Source organism: Polyergus mexicanus, unplaced genomic scaffold (genome assembly GCF_030449975.1).
Source record: "Polyergus mexicanus isolate NDT 795.1 unplaced genomic scaffold, iyPolMexi1.0 SCAF_21, whole genome shotgun sequence".
NCBI classification, from domain to species: domain Eukaryota; kingdom Metazoa; phylum Arthropoda; class Insecta; order Hymenoptera; family Formicidae; genus Polyergus; species Polyergus mexicanus.
Genome location: NW_027223341.1, coordinates 2,917,747 through 2,937,549, shown reverse-complemented (window position 1 = coordinate 2,937,549; position 19,803 = coordinate 2,917,747). Strand labels below are relative to the sequence as shown.

General features: G+C 34.6%; 1 pseudogene; it reads left to right on the top strand.

The window, feature by feature from the left end:
* LOC138942072 (cytochrome P450 4C1-like) overlaps positions 1–15,462 on the top strand; it is a 28,706-nt pseudogene extending 13,244 nt beyond the window's left edge.
* Positions 15,463–19,803: the final 4,341 nt, after the last annotated feature.

Below are 19,803 nucleotides of genomic sequence, written 5' to 3'. Positions count from 1 at the left end.
CTTTTCAGACTCATATGTCGTACCTGCTGGAACAATCTTATATCTTGATATCTTCGAAGTTCCAGAGATCCCAATTTTTGGTCAAATCCAGAAGTATTTGATCCGGATAGATTTTTACCCGAGAGGATGCAGAATCGTCATCATTATTCCTATGTACCGTTCAGCGCAGGACCAAGGAATTGCATAGGTGAATTGTTCGCGATTTTCGTTTCTTCTCATGTTGATAGTTTCTAATACAACTTTAAATTGTAGGTTAACGATTTGGTCTGCTAAAATTAAAAGCTATGATTGCTTCTTTGGTGCACAATTTTTACTTGGAGCCTATAGATTATTTAAAGGATATCCAGTTGAGATTCGATGTAATAATTTATCCTTCTCATCCGGTTCACATAAAATTTATCCCAATCAACCGCAAATAATCGTTTAAAACTAACACAAATATCATATGAATGTAAGAAATTTAAATGTTTTGTGTATAATAAAATGATCTAATGTGTGATCATGTGTATACTTTACGTTAAATATATTTTATTTCTAATTAATTCTTTTATTACTTTTATGTGTAATCTTTCTCTCTTATATTTTATTAGTTTCATATCTTCATATCTTTATTACATTAAATTTTTAGTATTTCAAAAACATGTTAAATGAAAAGAATAAAATTTTACAGTGCTCGTATTTCTCTTTATTTCTAATAAACTCTCATTATTAATACACTCTTTAGCTGGAAAACAGGTATAAATATAAATTTTTATTTCAAAAAATAACGATTAGCTCTGTAATATATATTAAACATTTATTAAATAATTGATATATAATTTAAAATAATTGTATAAATTAATATTCCGCTTGTATTATACATCATAATACGTAAAATAATTTTGGTTGCGAATTATCAATAACATGATATGCGGCCTTGGCGGCGTAAACAATAGCACGCTATTGTTTACATGTTACGACTTTGTTTTCATTCGCACTTGAATAGTATTCTAATAGTGTGAGATGCTACGTCACAAATTCCTTTTCTACAATATTTATTATTTACGCAACGATACTCGAATAGGAAAGCAATAATGCTAGGTCAAATTCCTCTTCCAAACGCGCCATCGGGAAATAATTTGTTATGATTAATATGATTAATAATTAATTATCTTCTAAATATGTTAAATCATACGTTAATTATAACGCTACAATTTTCGAAACGCGTATTTTGTATAATTTATTTCTTTTAATTTTTAATTTAATTTTATTTATTTAAGTAAGAGAAACGTAATAATAAAAGTCCCAAATAATAACTTATTATTGTTATTTTTCTTTATGAACAATAATTATTTCTTTAATAGAATATAGAATATAGAATATCTTTATTGTTCCCCAAAGGGGTTACAAATATTTACCTCCCTTAGCGTCTCACATACATTTCCTTAATCTAACTTATACTACTTAAACTACTTAAAACTTATGCTATCCTTATTCTATCTTTCCTTCCTGCCTATACACACACACACGCTAAATTCCTAACTCTTCTTAACCTATTTTGGACCTCCGCTTCCGGTTTTTAGTCCTTTACTTCACCTTCTCTCCTCTTTCCTTCCTTTCTCAATCACTCTCTCTCATTCTTTCACTCCCTCTCTTCCTCCCCCTCCCTCCTCTCTGCCTTATCCTCCCTTCTCCTCAATACTTCCTTCATCCATTCTTCCCCCTCCCCTTCCTCTCCTAATATTCTTTCCACCGCCTCTTGCCAGCTTTCCTCCCCCTCTCCTTCTCCTCTCCCGCATCCCTCCCATACATGCTCCCATGTCTCTCTCTCTCTATTACACACCCTACATACTTTTTTCTCTTCACTTTCCCAATACCTACTTTCCCTCATTTCATTACCTAGCCTAAATCTTGTCACCCTTCCCCACCTCCTCTCCGACCAACCCTTTTTTAAATACTTTGGTATTCCCTCACTCTTTATTCTCTTGTACCATCTATTAAACCTCGACTCCTCTATTCTTTCTTTTCTCTCCTCCCTCTGTAACTCCTTGTCTTTCCTTTCCACTTCCTCATACTCTATCATCCCTCCCTCTCCCTCTCTATTCCATGCCAAATTCTCTAGCTCTTTTTCACTGAAATATCTCTCTCTTTCCTTCTCCCATTCCGACACTCCTCTCTCCTTTTCTGTTCTTTTCTTGATTTCTTCCAGACACTCCTTCGCTAAACCCCCTCCTTTCCCTTCTTCTAGTCTTTTTTCGAAATTCCATGCTCTTCTTGCCGCCCTACTTCTAAGTTTATCTCTTTTTAATTCCTCCCTTACCATGTATCCTGGTGTTCTCCTGTCTACTCCTAGTAACCACTTTAAGAATCTTTCTTCTACCTTCTCTACTCTATCCCTCTCCTTCCAGCCCCATACCTCTGCTCCATAACTTAACACCGTCCAAACTAATACATCAAAAAGCCAGATCCTCTTCCCTATATCTTTTCCAAATTTCCTCTTTCCTATACTCCATACTTGCCCCATAATTCCCACCGCCTTCCTTACCCTGTCTTTTACATGCCCTTCCTGTCTACCATTTGCCTGAAACACGTATCCTAAATACTTTATTTATTTAACCTCCTCTATCTTCTTCCCTTTCCACATCCACTTTACTCTTTTTCTCCTACCCCCTCCCTTTCTAAATACCATGACCTTTGTTTTCAATACGTTCACCTCCAGTCTCTTATTGTCCATATATCTTTCCGTCCTTGCTAACATTGCCCTCATCTCATCTTCCTCTTCCGCTAACAGCACTATATCGTCTGCATATGCCATGGAGAATATCTTCCCCTCTCCCAACTTAACTCCACCCCAAATTCCCCTGGCAATTTCCTCCTCCATATCTGCTATTACTATGTTAAATAACACCGGACTTAATGGGCAACCCTGTCTCACTCCTCTACCCGTCCAGAATTCTTCACTTATTTCCTCTCCCATCCTCACTCTACTCTTTGTCTCCCCTATCACCTCTTCTATCCTTTCTATCAGTCCCTCTCTAACCCCTCTTTCCCTTAAGACTCTTACCAGCACTCCCCTATCTACTGAGTCAAAAGCCGCTTTCAGGTCTATAAACACACTTACTAATTTCTTTTTCTCCCTACTAATCTGTCTTTGCGCCAGATAATTCAATACATATATATTGTCCATCACCCCTCTTCCCTTTCTAAATCCTGCCTGATTCTCTGGTATTATACCTTTCTCTTCTACTTCCTCTCTTAACCTTTCTGCCAGAATCGATGTGTATATTTTATACAGCGTTGACATAAGCGTCACTCCTCTATAATCCGTGACTTTATCCCCTTCTCCTTTTTTCACAATCGGTGCTATTATCCCTTCCTTCCATCCCTCTGGCCATCCCTCTCCTCTCCATACCTTGTTGCACGTTTCCCATACCCATTTCCTTATATCTTCTCCCCCGTATCTCCATACTTCATTTGGTATATTATCCAACCCCATAGCTTTGTTTAACCTTAAATTACTCATAATCCTATTTATTTCTTCCCACTCTATTTCCCTTTCCCTCTCTCTTCTATTCCTTCCCCCTCTTCCTCTCCGCACTCTTTCTTCTACCCCTCCTAATAACCCCATAAAATACTCCTTCCATTCCTTCATCTGTATCCCTTCCTCTACTCCTTTCCTTTTCCTCCTCTCCCTATTAACTATCTCCCATACTTTACTTTCCGTTCTCGCCTCTCCTGCTTCCCTTATTAATCTTTCTCCCTCCTCTTTCTTTTTCCTTTCACACATCTCCTTGTATTCTCTCTTTTCCTCTCTATACCTTCCTCTCTCTTCTTCTCCTCTCCTCCATTTCCTCAACTTCCGCCTTACTTCCTTCTTTTTCTCTATACACTCCTTATCCCACCACCCCCCCTTTCTTTTCTCTTCCTTTCCTTCCCCCTTCTCGCTCTCTTCCAAGGCCTTCTTTATCCTTTCATTCATTTTCTCTATCTCCTCTTCCGTCCCTCCTTTTTCCCCTCCTATATTTATTTCTCCTATTTCCCTCCTAAATTTCTCTCTCCCCTCCTCATTCCAAACCCCTCTCCTGCCTTTCTGCCTCCCTTTCCTTTTCTTCTTCCAACTGTCTTCCCCTTTTATCCAGCAAATCACCGGGTGGTGATCCGAGTCTATGTCCTCTCCTATCTCTAATCTTTCTATTTTTTCCCATATCCCTTCATTTCCTAATACATAATCTATTACCGTGTTTCCCCTCCCCAAGGTATACGTGTATTCTCCTTTTTCATCTCCTTTTATATTCCCATTTACTATACTCCATCCAGTTTCCTCTAGCACCTCCACCAATCTCTTCCCTTCCCTATTACTCTTCTTATCTTTGGAGTTCCTATTCTTTCCAATTTCCTCTTCCTCCCCCAAATTTACCCTTCCTCCCATTTCTCCAGTTCTGGCATTAAAGTCACCTCCTATTATTATTCTCCTTCCTTCCTCCTCTCTCTCTTCCATCCACTTCTTTAAACCCTCTATCTTCCTCTCTAAGTCCTCGTTCACATATACTCCCACTATTCTCCATTCCTCTCCTCCTCTTTTCAATGTCCCCGTCATCATCCCTTCCTCCGTCGTTTCAATTTCTCCTATCTCCATTTCCCTTTCCCTTCTTATCCCCATTATCATTCCTCCCATTGCTCTTCCTTTTTTATTCTTTCTACTCGCGTATTGCACCCCCCATTTAAAACCCTTCTGTAACTTGTTTTTTACTCCCCTCCATCCTTTCTCGTCCACCCATGTCTCCATGAGTATTATGACATCCCACTCTCCAATCCTATCCCAAAATCCCTTATCTTTGTTTTTTAAACCTGCTACATTCCAGAAAGCCATCTTGCATATCTCTTTCTCCTTACCGCCCCCCCACGTCTCTCTGTTCCCCCTCTCCTCTCCTTCCCTCCCCTTATTACTCTCCCACTTGTCCTCCCCTCCCTCTCCCCTGTCTCTATTACTAGTCCCCTCTCAACTACCTTCCCCCTTATTCCACCTGTCTCTCTCTCCTATACCCTACTCTCTCCCCCTTCACTTCCCCTCTTTCACTTTTCAATACTTCCTCTTCCTCATTCCATTTCCACCATTTGCCATCTATTTGCAATCCCCCATTACCTATCCGTACCCTCCTTCCTTCTCCTTCCTCTTTCCTGGCTATCTCCCTGAGCCTCCATCTAACCTTTCTTTCCTCCCATGTTAAATCATCTTCTATCCTTTCCTCTCTTCCCCTCAACTTTTTCTTATTCTCCATAACTTGTCTTTTCTGTTCCATGCTCCCTAACGTCACCACCGCCATTCCTCTCTCTCCTTCCGTCGTTATTCCAACTCTTTTCACACTCTCTATTTTTATATTTACTCCTAGTATTTCCAAGATCTTTTCTACTCCTCCTCTTACGTCTCCTTTTTCCACTTCTACTCTCCTAATTACTATATTTCTCTTTCTATCCTCTCGTTCCTTCCGCTCTAATTTTCTTTCTATTACCTTTATTTTTGTTTCTAATTCCCCTTCTCCTACTACCCCTGCTCCCTCCTTGCCCTCCTCGCCTACTCTTCCTTTCCCTTCCTTTATCCATTTTTCTAATTTCTTTTCCAGATTTTCTATCCTTCCTCTCATTTCCCTTCTCTCTTCCTCCCATTTCCTCTCCCTCTCTCTAAATTCCTCCCTTATCTTTTCCAATTCCTTTTTTATCCCTTCTCCTTGTCCCACTAAACTATCTTTGATCTCTCTTAAATCCTCTCTTATCTCTTCTCCTAGCAATTTTACCCCTGTTATTATGTCCTTTCTTAATTCCTCCCTCAATTGCCTCTCCCATCCCTCTCTATCCTCCTCCTTTCTCTCCCCCATTGCTTTTGGTGATCTTACTATGATTTTACTTGATCTAAAAATAGACTCCTCTCCGTTCTTATCCTCTCTCTCTCTCTCTTCTTCTTCAAAAACTCTGATATATCTCCTACACTTCCTTTTCTCTCTTTCGATTGTTTTATCCCACCTTTCTCCATTCTCCCCTGCTTATCTATCCTTGTTTCCCTTTTCCAGCTTCTTGTTTTGTTTCCTTTTCTCTACTTATACTCTCCTTCTCTTCTCTATTTTACTGTCTTTGTTTCCCCTCTATCTACTCTCTTTGCTCCGTGCTCTGCCGCTCATTAGCGCTACCCCCACTTTCCCCTATCGCGCGCTGTTTCCCTAGCGCTCCGTCGCGTCTACCGCTCTACCTATCCTATACTCCGTGCCCACTCGCCTCTAACCGCCGGCTCGTAAATGCCCTTTTATTCCCTTCCCTTCTCACTCCCAGTTCTCCCTTCACTCCCTCACTCGCTCTTTCACCTCCACTTGCTCTCACTCAACCCTTCTCTCTCGTCGCCCCTCTAATTCTCCTCTCAACCACCGTCAAACAGCACCTTCCACATACACACGTGTCACACTCTACGTACCGGAAACGGAAGTCCTAATTATTTCTTTAATAATATTTAATTAAATATAATTAAAATTTAAAATAAATTTAAATTAAATATTATAAAGTTAAATATATTTTTTCCGGTACCTTTTATCGTTCGATTCTTCGACGATTTAACACAATGCACGATTAGTGAATAATTAATCTATAATTTAAAATACTTATATGATCTAATATTCCATGTATATAATACGTCACAATATGTAAAATATTTCGGCAACATATTATCAATAACAAAGTGTTCGGCCTTGTTATCATTCGCACGGCGACTTGAGCACTGAAGTAGTGCGAAACGCTTCATTTATTGTCGAATTCTTCTTCTAAATGCGATCATGATTAATATTAAAACATAATACGCTATGATAATTATAAAATTAACGATCAATTAATTTTTAATAAACGACACAAAACTGTATTGCGATGATAAATCTTTATCGAAGCGCTGTGCATGCGATTGTTCCGCGATTGCGAGAGCCGTGCAAAGTTTTTCGCACGGACCAAATTCTTTTGGTCATAATATAAACATTTATGTTTTCATTATTTAAAACTTAATAAGCTTTGTAATTGCATATTGATCATTAATCGTAAATATCGCATTAATCGTTGCTTATCAGCTATATCTAATCTAAAAATTTCTAGTGGATTCTGCGTTATCAAGCGACGCGGTAACGTCGCGACGCCAAGTATATGAAATTATTTTTTTCTGGCTTGTCAACGGTTTGCCTATGTATAGGGGCCGCGACGCTACCAAGTAGCTTATCCGGAGTTTTACGTCTTATGAATATTTCGAATATTTTCATGTAATAAATTATTTTATATTACATTGTAAATTATATTTTATATTAATCTTTGTATTATATTTTGTAATATATATTTGTAATATGATTAATTGTATTATTAGATATATAGAATCAATTATAATATATATTTTGTAAATATATATAAAATATTACTATAAATATTTATGTTTTACTTACTATAAATCAGGGTTGGGCATTTATCCATAAACTATTATAGTCTATGTCTACGCAATGTAAACTATGTGTAACATGTCATGTATATCAATAATGAATAATCTATGGAATATGGTTTGTCAAAGATTTTCTTTATAGTTGATGTTTAATTTTGAGATGTCGCCAGTAGATAAATTAAAGGAGTGTTTATATATGTACGACCCAACTGGCAATTTATTGTTCGATTATTAACACAACGTTTCGACCATATGGTTTTGGTCCTTATCAAGTGAACTAAAATTACAATAAATTTGACAATAAATTTAGAAATCAAAGACCTTAATTTTAATCTAAATTACTTGCGTGCTAAAATTAGAAAGACAGAAAAAAGACTTTTTGATGGTCTACCACAAGATTTGGTGCTTAGATTTTTTGACCTTAATAAACACAAGATTTTGGCATTTAACCGTAAGATTAAGAATAATTTAATTAAAAATTTCGTAATTTGACCTTTCGACACAACATTGTTGTTAATCCATTTGGTAATATAGACAACTCACAATGGTTGGTTAACATCAGCAGTAAGAATATTCCTGAGAGGATTTTCGAGCTTTTGAGCCTTGGTGATAACTTCGGTCTACCATTGCATCAATCTCATAAAAAGTACCGTATTAGTATTGTATTTGAGACTGTGAAAAATTTAGAAACCAACTACCGTCACATTCCGTATGAACTAATCGAGACAACTAGAATCTCGGTTGCAAATTCTCTCGAGAGATTCTTACGTAGAAATAAACATATTAACCTTTCAGACAGATACATTCTGAAGGGATTCTCTCTCTGTAAGGAATTTTTACGTAATAACGATGATATTTTCGTTACTAGGGCAGATAAAGGTCAAGTTACAGTAGTTATAGATAAGAAAGATTACTTTGAAAAAATGGAATCTATATTAAATGACCAATTTACATACAAAAAATTGATCAAAGATCCAATTAGACAGTTAACTAACAAAATAAAATTACTTGTTAAATCTTGGCGCAATAACGGTTTAATAGATGTGTCCACGTGCAAACATTTAAGCATTACTAACGGTAATTTGCCACGATGTTACGGATTGCCAGAGATTCATAAAACTGGTTTTCCATTACGTATTATAGTATCGTCACTGAACAGCCCGTTGTATAATGTATCGAAGTTCATTCATGATATTTTACATAATTCTAACTTGCAACCTAAATCTCATATTAAAAATGGCTGGCCATTTGCTGTCGCTATGAAGGATAAACTTATTAATGATGACGAAATAATGATTTCACTTGACGTTACTGCATTATTTACTAATATTCCTAAACAGTTAGTTTTGCGCGCTATCGACAAACGTTGGAATGACATCGCTCCGAATACAAATTTTAACTTGCTTCAGTTTTTATATGCAGTGGAAATTGTTTTAGATTCGACTAGATTTTCTTTTAATGGACAGTTTTATGAGCAGATCTTTGGCAGTCCTATGGGATCTCCTCTATCACCTATTTTGGCAGATATTGTGATGGACGATTTGGAGACACATCGTTTGAGTTTGTTGAATTTTATTGTTCCTGTTTATTATACAATAGATACGTGGATGATATCTTTGCCATCGTTCCCCGTGCAAAGGTAGACGAGATTAAGTTGGTTTTCAACAATTATCACCAACGCTTAAAATTCACGCATGAAACAGAGTCGGACTCATGTATTAATTTTTTGGACACCACTGTTATCCGCTTTAATGGAAAAATTTTAACTAATTGGTACAGAAAACCTACTTGTTCCAACAGATATATTAATTTTTATTCCAACCATCCTTTTAAATATAAAATGAACACCATTTTTAATCTCGTTGACCATGCTATTTTATTGTCTGACGATCATTTTCATGGTAAAAATATTGATGTCGTGAAACGGATTTTACTCAATAATTGTTTTCCGAGACACGTTGTAAACCATTATGTTTGACTTAATTTTTTGAAACACCGTGGTGATGTTACTCCGAGCACTGAGGAAAATAATGTAGACAAGCCCTCTTACATTACATTACCTTTTGTTGAAGGTTTGAGTGACAATATCGGTCGGTTTTTTGAGGATATGGGTTTTAATGTTGTCTACAATGTACCTAAAAAATTGAACTCATTGATTAAACGTGGTAAGGATGTGCTGCCTATTAGTAATAGAACGGAAGTCGATTATAGAATAAATTGCAAGAACTGTAGTGCTTCATATATTGGTCAAACAAAAAGACACTTAGCTACCCGCGTCAAGGAACATTTTAATAACATGAAAATGCACGCTAGTAATCTTTCGGTAATTAGTAAACACAAATTAGAATTTGATCATGACTTCGATTGGTCAATGCCTGATATCCTGCATACTGAAAAACATGTAAGAAAGAGAGAAATAGCTGAAATGTTCTTTATTAAAAAATATGACAACACTGTTAACTCTCAAAAGGACACAGAAAATTTAAATAACATATACGATAGATTAATAAAGGTCGTTTAGTCTTTCTCGGTATCTTAAATAGTGAGGTTGACACAGTGTGTCATTATGACATAGCGACTTTTTTTTCTCTTTCAATTTTAACTAATGCAGGTACATAAATTTGTTTATTTCATTTTTGTAACGGGATTATCATTATTTATTGTAATTTTAGTTCACTTGATAAGGACCAAAACCATATGGTCGAAACGTTGTGTTAACAATCGAACAATAAATTGCCAGTTGGGTCGTACATATATAAACATTTTCTTTATATTTCGTTTTTTATGTTTCATGCTTGGAACATAATTACAAATAGAAATCTAAGCAGCCAAAGATTGATGACAGGGGATAAGGTGTCTGTCATAGTCATGGACGTAAAACAAGGCAGAGAAAAACGTAAGTCGTAAAAAGTTATTATACAATAGCGTTACGTTTTTTTCTGCCTTACTTTACTAAAATCACTTATATAGATACATTAACTATTTTATAATATAATCATTCTTTTTTTTGCATTCTGACATTTAATTTATAAAACTTACATAGTTTACATTGTCTATGAAAAAAGTCCATGTAAACAATTCATGTAGACGTAATTTTCAAATCTACGGCACTACCCTGCTATAAGTATTATTATAAAATATGTATATCTTTTATATTTTAATATACAAAACGTTTATTTTGTTATTTTTCAGACAATAGGATATTATTAAAAAAAATGTCATGAATTTTAATAAATAATTTAAAATAAAGAAAGAAATATGATTAAAATTTAAAATTTTCACGTGACTTGTAAATGCTTCGTTATTGGTTAGTTCGTGCGTGACGTCACTTCGTTACTAAGACGTCGATCTAGTACAGGGAACAAGAAGATTGTTAACGTTTTTGACCCTTTTTAAAGAAAAATAGTAGTTAAGGAACTGAGTAAAATGGAAGCGGGGTATGTTAAGGCAAATTCAACAAATCTGCCAAAAATTGATGCGCTAATGGTGTATCAATTTATTAGAGAAGATGACCGCTTTAATGCTGCCGAAATGCGAAGAGTAAAAACATCTGCGTAAGTATACATAACAAGAAATTCATTAATTTATATTAAGACTCAATTGTTGTATCCATAGTTAAAATATATATCTACTTTTAAATACAAAGGTCTGTGTGTTTTATTTTTTTTTTCCAGTTTTATCACCGGTTGGTGAATTAACGCCTTCAACCTCGTATTAAGGTTATATGACGTCCTTAGTTTGGACTATACAATAACTAAATTACTTTTCCAATCTTCTTAATTATGAAATTATAAATAGTAATAATCTTCTCCCATTGGTTGTGTTTAATGAAATCAAATATGCTTTCGCTGCCTCGTAAATTTCTTCATTCCAACTCAACATCCAGAGCCTCTCTTTCGTCATTGTACCTGTGACACTGCCAAATCACATGATCGATATCTTCCCTTTCATATCCGCATTCGCATCTTGCTTCCTCTATATAGCTTTTTCGCGCCAAAGATTTGTTAAGATTGTAATGATTAGATCTGATTCTATTTATGAACATAATAAAATATCTTTCTTTATTAAATTTATAAAACCAAGGTTTCTTGCGATTTTCTTTCTAGAAGTTTTCGAAATAAAATATTCCTTTATAATTTGCTTCAGCCTTGATTCTGTTTTGTGTATTTAACCAAGCTTCTTTTTTTAACAGTTTTCTGGCATCACTAACTGGGACTTCTATAATTTGACTAGGTTCTTCATTTGCCGCTTCTTTAGCTAGTTGGTCTACTATCTCATTTCCTGTAATACCTCGATGTGCCGGGATCCATATACAATATATAATATTCTTTTCTTATACTTGTATTTTAGCATATTATGTAAGTTTTTAATTTCCAAGATATATTTATTTTGATATACATTTATATTGTTTTTTAAAATCGCTTTTAAAACTGCTTGGCAATCAGTAAATATAATTATATCGTTATTTATATAGACTTTCGAATTCAGTTTGCGACTTATTAAATCTAGAGCTGTCTTAATCGCGAACGCTTCGGCCGTAAATGTTGAGCACATTCTAGGTAGACTAATGTTATAACCCTCGACCTGATTTTCAAATATTACGCTAGCACCATTTTATAGCTCTTGCCATTTTTGGTCTGGACCCATCTGTATATACAATTAAAGCGTCACCTTGGATGTTATATTTCTTCTTAACTTTTTCAATTCTGTCTATATCTTCTTTATTATAACCAGTTATTATTTCTATACTCTTGGGTACCCTGCACTTTTGCTTATTTGGTTGATTGGTTAGGCTCATTAACACGTCTATTTCTATTTTTTCCGTCAGAATTTCATAATCCATTTTCCAGATCTCAAATGTAGGTTCCGGTATGCCAAAATTATTACTTATATTTTTTATATATTCCCAAGCTTCGCATATAACACTTTTTTTGATTAATGGATTTCTATATCTAGCGTAGTTTTCCTTAATTCTTAAATTATCTAAACTATTTTTTAATTCTGTTTCGCCGTATTTATAGGTTTTGCTAAAACAATTTTTTGCTAACATTCTAGCTCTGTCCATCAATAATATAACTTTAGCTTCTGCAATTATTACATTATTTGGGGTGCTGTTTCTATAGCCTAGTGCTGTCCGAATACCTAAGAATTGGGCTCTTTCTAATTTTAATATTTGCGTAAAATCGTTTGGCGCATAAACAAATAACCCACAGTCTAGCACCGATCTAACGATACTTTTATACAGCATTAATGCTGTATTTACTTCAACTCCTCTAGATATTCTACTTAGATATTTTAAGATTGAGTTAGCTTTATCGACTTTTCCTCTGGCTTCATTGATCTGTTTGTTAAATTTGAGTCTGTTATCAAAACAAATACCTAAAAATTTCGCTTCCCTACAATTTGGAACTCTAGTACCTTTAATTTTAATGTATTGTTTTTTATCACAAAAACCGCTTCTAGAAAATTCGACTAATTTAGTTTTATTTGGTTCTAAACTCAAATCTATTTTGTTTAAATTTTTAGCAATCCTATTTACAGCAACTTCTAGTTTAATTCTATTATCCTCTTTATTGCTACCCATTATATACACGGCAATGTCGTCTGCGAACTGTAATGTTTTGATATCTTCCTCTAATCTGTGAGTAATTTTATTTGTATAGATAGCGTAGAGTAGTGGACTAAGCACAGCACCTTGAGGCAAACCTTTACCTACATATCTATGAACTGAGCATTGACTATTTACAATAAATTCTGTCTCACGAGATTGCAACCAATTATTAATATATTTTAAAATATTATTAGGACATTTTTCTTCCAATAATTTATTAATCATAATTCCGAAATCCACATTATCATAAGCTGAAGTTACGTCTAAGAAAGCCACCAATGTGTATTCGTTATTATATATATAACTTCTAATATCAGCAACAATTTTCACTAAATTTTCTGCGCATGATCTACCTCTTCTGAAGCCGTTTTGGAGGTGATGTAATATCTTCTTTTTTTCCGCCCACCATATAAGCCTTTCATTAACGATGCGTTCCATTACTTTTCCAACACACGAGGACAAAGCAATGGGCCTTACTTTTTCTTTTCCTATTTTATCGATAAAAATTATTTGATATTTAAACCAGTCCATTGGTAGCTGTCCATATTTCCAAATTTCATTATATATGTTAATCAGAACCTGTCTGGCCGACAAGGGTAATTTTTTTAACATGACATAGTCTATGCCATCTCTGCCAGGTGCTGAATCCCTTTTAATCGTATTTATTGTTTGATCAAATTCTACCATATTGAATTCTTTATTTATACTGATCCACTTGTCTGTGCTTCTGTGACTAATACTTATTAACTCTTCGGTTATTTTGGAAGGAACCCAAGGTGCCGCTTCTTCTATTGTTTTATATATTTCTGTCTCTCTATTTTTTGTATGCCATGTATTCCAGTTTATTTTTTTCTTGACGTTCTTGAAGGTTCTCATAACTTTCCATACATAACCTAGACTACTAAATTTATTTTTTATACTATTGCAAAAATTTGTAAAACTATCCTTCTTTTTCTTTCTAATTATTTTTCTTGCTATAGCTCGACATCGTTTAAATTCAATATAGTCATGTAGAGATTGAGATTTGCTCCACTTCTTAAGTTTTTCCTTTCGTGTATTTATAGCTTCTTCACATTCAACGTCCCACCATCGGACTGGATTGCCTTTCTTTTGATTATTTGTCCGTTTATATTTAGTTATATTTTCTGGGTCTTCGGTTAATCGTTTACCCGATGCCGTATGTATCGCTGTCGTCAATGATTGTATGAATCTATTATATTCTATTTCCATTGACGAGTTGGTAAAGTTAATGTTGTTGAGACTCTTTTGTCTTATTTCCTCATCTACGCGCCACGTGTATTCGTCCCAATTCGTTTTAACTGAAGATTTTCTATTAGTCCATTTTTGATATCGTTGTGTATACGGGGTGATTCAAAACAACCTTCTGTCCTTACAATGTCATATACTTGACACTATTCTAAGACGATTTTTCCTTTGCCAAAATTTTTTCCGAGGCTTAGTTTTTAAATTATAAGCCAAAATAGTTAACGAATTACGGGCCGCATACGCGAGGCAGGCAGGAGCGGCGCAACTCACCGTCCGATGCTGCTGATTACGTGAGGCGCTCGCTGCGATCAACTGTTTGCTACATGCGACATGAGAACATAGGGAAACTTACCATGAGATCGTTGCAAAATTTACCATATTTACTTTGCAGATCGTTAAAAAAATTTCTCTCGAAAAATTCAACTCATGTTCCATAGATAGATGTTTAAAGGAATCGCTACGTTTATATCCCTCCGCATTTTTTATATTACGAGACGTTCAAGAAGATGTAAAATTACGTAATTAATCACTTTTTTTGCTGCACATATCTTTGAACATGTCACATTTTACAGAATATATATTATCGAATGTAAAATAAGTTTACTTGCTTTTAAAATTTAAGAATACAATATTATGTTCATGTTATTTCTCAAAAGAACTCTTAATTTCATGAATTTTTATATTTTCTAATTTTATAATATACTTTTCACAGATTCATATGTCGTACCTGCTGGAACAATCTTATATCTTAATATCTACGGAGTTCACAGAGACCCTAATTTTTGGCCATATCCAGAAGTATTTGATCCGGATAGATTTTTGCCCGAGAGGATACAGAATCGTCATCCTTATTCTTATCTACCGTTCAGCGCAGGACCGAGAAATTGCATAGGTAAATTGCTAGCGATTTTCTTTTCTTCTTGTCGATAGTTTTTGATAAGACTTCGAATTGTAGGTCAACGATTCGGTCTGTTGGAGATGAAAACTATGATTGCTCCTTTGGTGCACAATTTTTACCTGGTGCCCATAGATTATTTAAAGGATATCCGGTTAAAGTTCCATCTATTGATTTGTCCTTCTTATCCGATTCATATAAAGTTTATTCCGATTAGCCGCAAACAAACTTTGCAAAACTAACATGGATACCACATGAATGTAAGAAACTGATGAAAATGTTTTATAGAATCTTACAAAAAATGATCTTACAAAATGATCTTACAAAATGATCCAATATGTAATTGTGTGTATATTTTACGTTAAATATATTTCACTTCTAATTAATTCTTCTATAATTTTTATGTGTGATTTTTCTCACATATATTTTATTACTTTCGGATCTTTATATTTTTTTTACATTAATTAATATTTAATATTTCAAAAATATTAAATAAGAAAAAAAAATTTATAGTGCTCATATCTTTCTCTGTTTCTAATAAATTTTCATTATTATTACACTCTTTAGTTGAAAAACAACTATGAATATAGAGCTCAAATTCTTATTGTCAGTTCACAAAGATTTTTTTTCTGGTACATGAATCTACTTGGAGAGATTTACAATTCCATTTTAGTAGTGTTTCAATTGATCGTCGCATCAGCGATTCTATAAGGTAATCAGCAGTATTTGTATAGAATAAAATTTTATAACATTTTATTACAAAATCTGAACATGTTTAATAATAGTATAATCCCATACAGCACCGAAAGATTGCAAAAACGTTGCATAGACCTTGCATTGAAACATTGCAATATTGCATGGAAATTGCGAAATGTTTCTGCAATGTTACTGCAAGTCTGCGGCAACGATGAAATATGTCCGCCCTTAGAAATATTACAATGTAATATTACAGTAATGTTACTGTGCAATGTACAATATTTGTAATATTGAAATGCGTTGCTACAAATATGCAGAACGCTTTAAATTTGATAGATAAACTTTGAAAATATATAAAGACATCCAATTGTAAATTTACGCAATTACGAGTTTTTTTTCTTTTGGATGTCTTTATATATTCTCGAAGTTTAGTTATTAAAATCTGAAATATCGTGTGCATATTAAAAAATTATTATCAAATTTTTGGTTTTATATAGGAATGGAAACTATTTAACAATTTCCTGTTATCTAGTTAACATCGCTATTTTATAAATAATTTACAAGTTTAAAAAAATAGTAATGATTAAATAATTTCATTCATAAAAGTTAAAATTTTACTCATATAGATATTAGACTCTATTTTACATCTTAAGTAGACAATTAACGAATAATTTTAACTTGTTTGGATATTTATGTATCCGATTACTGAACAATCAGTTCAATATCTGAATTCCCTGTGTTGGGATTGTATCGGATAAATTAAACTGATAAAAATAGTTATATCTTTAATCTTATTAACCGTTCTTTGCAAGCTTTATGTGATCATCGTGACTGAAACTTAAATGCGGGATAGATAACGCAACGCGCGCCGCATAGCGGTAAACAAACGAACTAGCGATTACCGAAAATTGTTTTATTGTAATGTTTTTGAAATGTTGCTGTAACATTCTCATAAAATATTACAATTATATGTTCCAATAATGTCTCAACAATATTACATTGCAACTTGCAAGACTGTAATATTACTGCAATGTAATTGCAATGTTCTGTGCTGTATGGGATTAGTGTATGCCCGCGATTTTTACAAAAGTTTCTTCAAATATCACAAGTTGTTAGCTTTTGGTTTGATTATTATAATTTTATTAGATGTATATTATATTATTTTTACGGAAATTTTTAACTATTAAATAAACAACAAAAACGAAGGGAGAAACGCTTTCGTGATAGCAATCGCGATAATTATATAAATTGTATATTATATAAAGACATAATATAATGAGGTAATAATTTTGATAAGAATCAGATAAAAATTTTAAAAATAATTCTTTATTTATGACGGAGTTTGTGAATGCTTTATTAAGTAGCTACGGCTTATTACAAAGCAACTTTGTATCTTTACATAGCAATAAAAGTATTTTTATAGATATATAATATTTACAAATTTGCACAGAATTTATAGTTATGTATATATATATACTAAATAAAATTATAACAATGCGAGAAACAAGTTTCATGTTAAACGTTTAAGATAATTGATGTAAGAATAATACTCGCTATAATTACGATACTATTAATCACTGTTTAGATTTAGATAGCATCTTACAAAATTTTATCTTATACAATAAATGAACAAATAATTATACAATAAATAAACAAACAATGGTATTGAGGAATAAGGTTTTTGTTAATAGTAAGGAAACGTGGTTGACATAAGAATACGTATATATATTTTTATATGATATATGAGTAATCAAACAACAGGCTTTCGAGAGTCGAAACGTGTCTCTGAACGTACAAAAACGGAAGGGGAGATTCTAGTCCCGTAAGAATAAGCACGTGGTAAAACTCAGCCACACATAGGTGTCGCCACTTGTTAGGAAACGTCCTGAATACGTATTCCCTAACAAATGGTCAATTAAAAAATTTTATTTGTTTTAAAAATTTATTACGTGAATAATGTTTTGCTTTCTCATAGAGGAAGCTTTGTTTTCGTGAAAAAAATTCTTTTTTTAGTTTTCGATGCCAATGTGTTCAGAATATTCTAAAACGTCGGAAAAACACATTTCTAAAAAATGTCCGTCCGTGTGTATTTACGTGTATATATGCACCAAAAGGGCGTTAATGCTATAACTTTCGCAAATTTTGAGTTATTGGACTAAACTTTTATACATGAATAGAGTATCATTAAAAGATGATTGGTATTGAATTTGATGAGAATTGGTGACAGGGTTCATTTTTTATGAAAATCTGAATTTTTCAGTAACGTCTGTGGACGCTCTAACTTCTGTCAAGTTTTGAGGTATCAAACTAAAGGGCCTATTCTGTAACTATAACAATATCGTTAGATATCATTCCGCAGCTGTTTTTCGATACGTTTTGGCTGCGCTTTTAACGACATCGTTAAAAATTACAGAATGGGCCCCTAAATTGTTTTACATGAATAGTAGAGTATCATTAAAGGATGGTTCGTATTGAATTTGGCTAGGATCTCGAGCGTTTGAATATTTTCAATTTCATTTAAACTAGATTTAACATTTTCTAGAATTTTTAACTGGTTGATCCACTCACGGCCCAATAGTGTGCTTCGATTATAACGAAATATATACAAGTTCAATTCGGGACTTCCGTTTCCGGTGAGATAGAAAGTGGTCGAAGAGTGTGTGCATGTGTGGGAATATTAGTAAAGTGGTGTGAAGTAAGAGTGAGAAGGCTGGAAAGTGTGTAGGGAGGGAGTGAGAGAGAGACGGAGAGTAAGGTGGAGTGTATGGTCGAGTGTTCGAGTGGAGTGGAGGGAAGGAATAGAGGGGAAAGGTAGTTGTGTGACCGAGAGGTTAGGTCTTGGGAGGAGTGGCAGGAAGATAGGTGTGGGAGGTGGCAACAGCTGACGGAGAGAGAAGGAAGGAGACGGCGGGCAAAGGAAATAGGCGCGAGATTTGAAGAAGTGATAGAGTGGAATGGATGGGGAAGTAAGTAAGGGAAAGCTGGGGCCCGTAGGAAGACTAACGAAGGGAAGAAGCGGGAGTGTGGGGACAATAGAGGAACTATTGAAGAGGAAAAGAGAGACAGAAGGATTGGGTAAGAGTGGGAAGGGGGAAGAAGAAGAAGTATTCCACCAGACAAAAAAAGCGCAAAAATCGCCTGTAGGGAAGGGGGCGAAGGGGGGAGAGGGTAGTTTAGAGGGAATGATGAGGGGGATGATGGAGGAAACAAGATTTGTCTGGAGTAGAGTAGAGGAAAGTTTAGGGGAAATAAGAAGGGAATTAGAGGAAATGAGGGAGATGAGAGGGAGATTGGAAATTAGAGAAAGAGCGATTGATAGAAAGGATGGATATGTTGGAGAAAAAATTAGAGAGATGGGAGAGGGATAGAGATACAGAGGGAATAGGAAAGCTGGAAAAAAGAGTTGAAATATTAGAGGAGGAGGGAGGGGTGAGAGGGGAGAGAAAAGAAGATAGGGAAATAGGGTTGGTGGTGGAGAGAATGGAAGAGATGGAAAAAAAGATGGAGAGGAGGGAAAAGGAGGAAAGAAGGAGGAATGTGGTAGTAAAAGGTTTGAGAATGGAGGATGGTAAAGTGAAAGAAGGGGTTGAGAAGGTGTTGGGAGAAATCGGAGTAAGGGTGAGGATGGAAGAAGTAAGGCAGATAAAGACAGGTAAGGAGGAATGGGGGGAAATGGTGATAGTGAGATTAGGAAGTGAGGAGGAAAAGAGGAGAGTGATGGAGAGGAAGAGAAAGCTGAAAGGGGGAAAAATATGGATAATGGAAGATTTGACATGGAAGGAAAGAAGGACAAGATGGAGGTTAAGGGAGTTAGCGAGAGTGGAGGAGGGTAAAGGGAACAGGGTATGGGTAGGGAGTGAAAAAATCGCAATTAATGGGCAGTGGTGGTTCTGGGATAAAAAG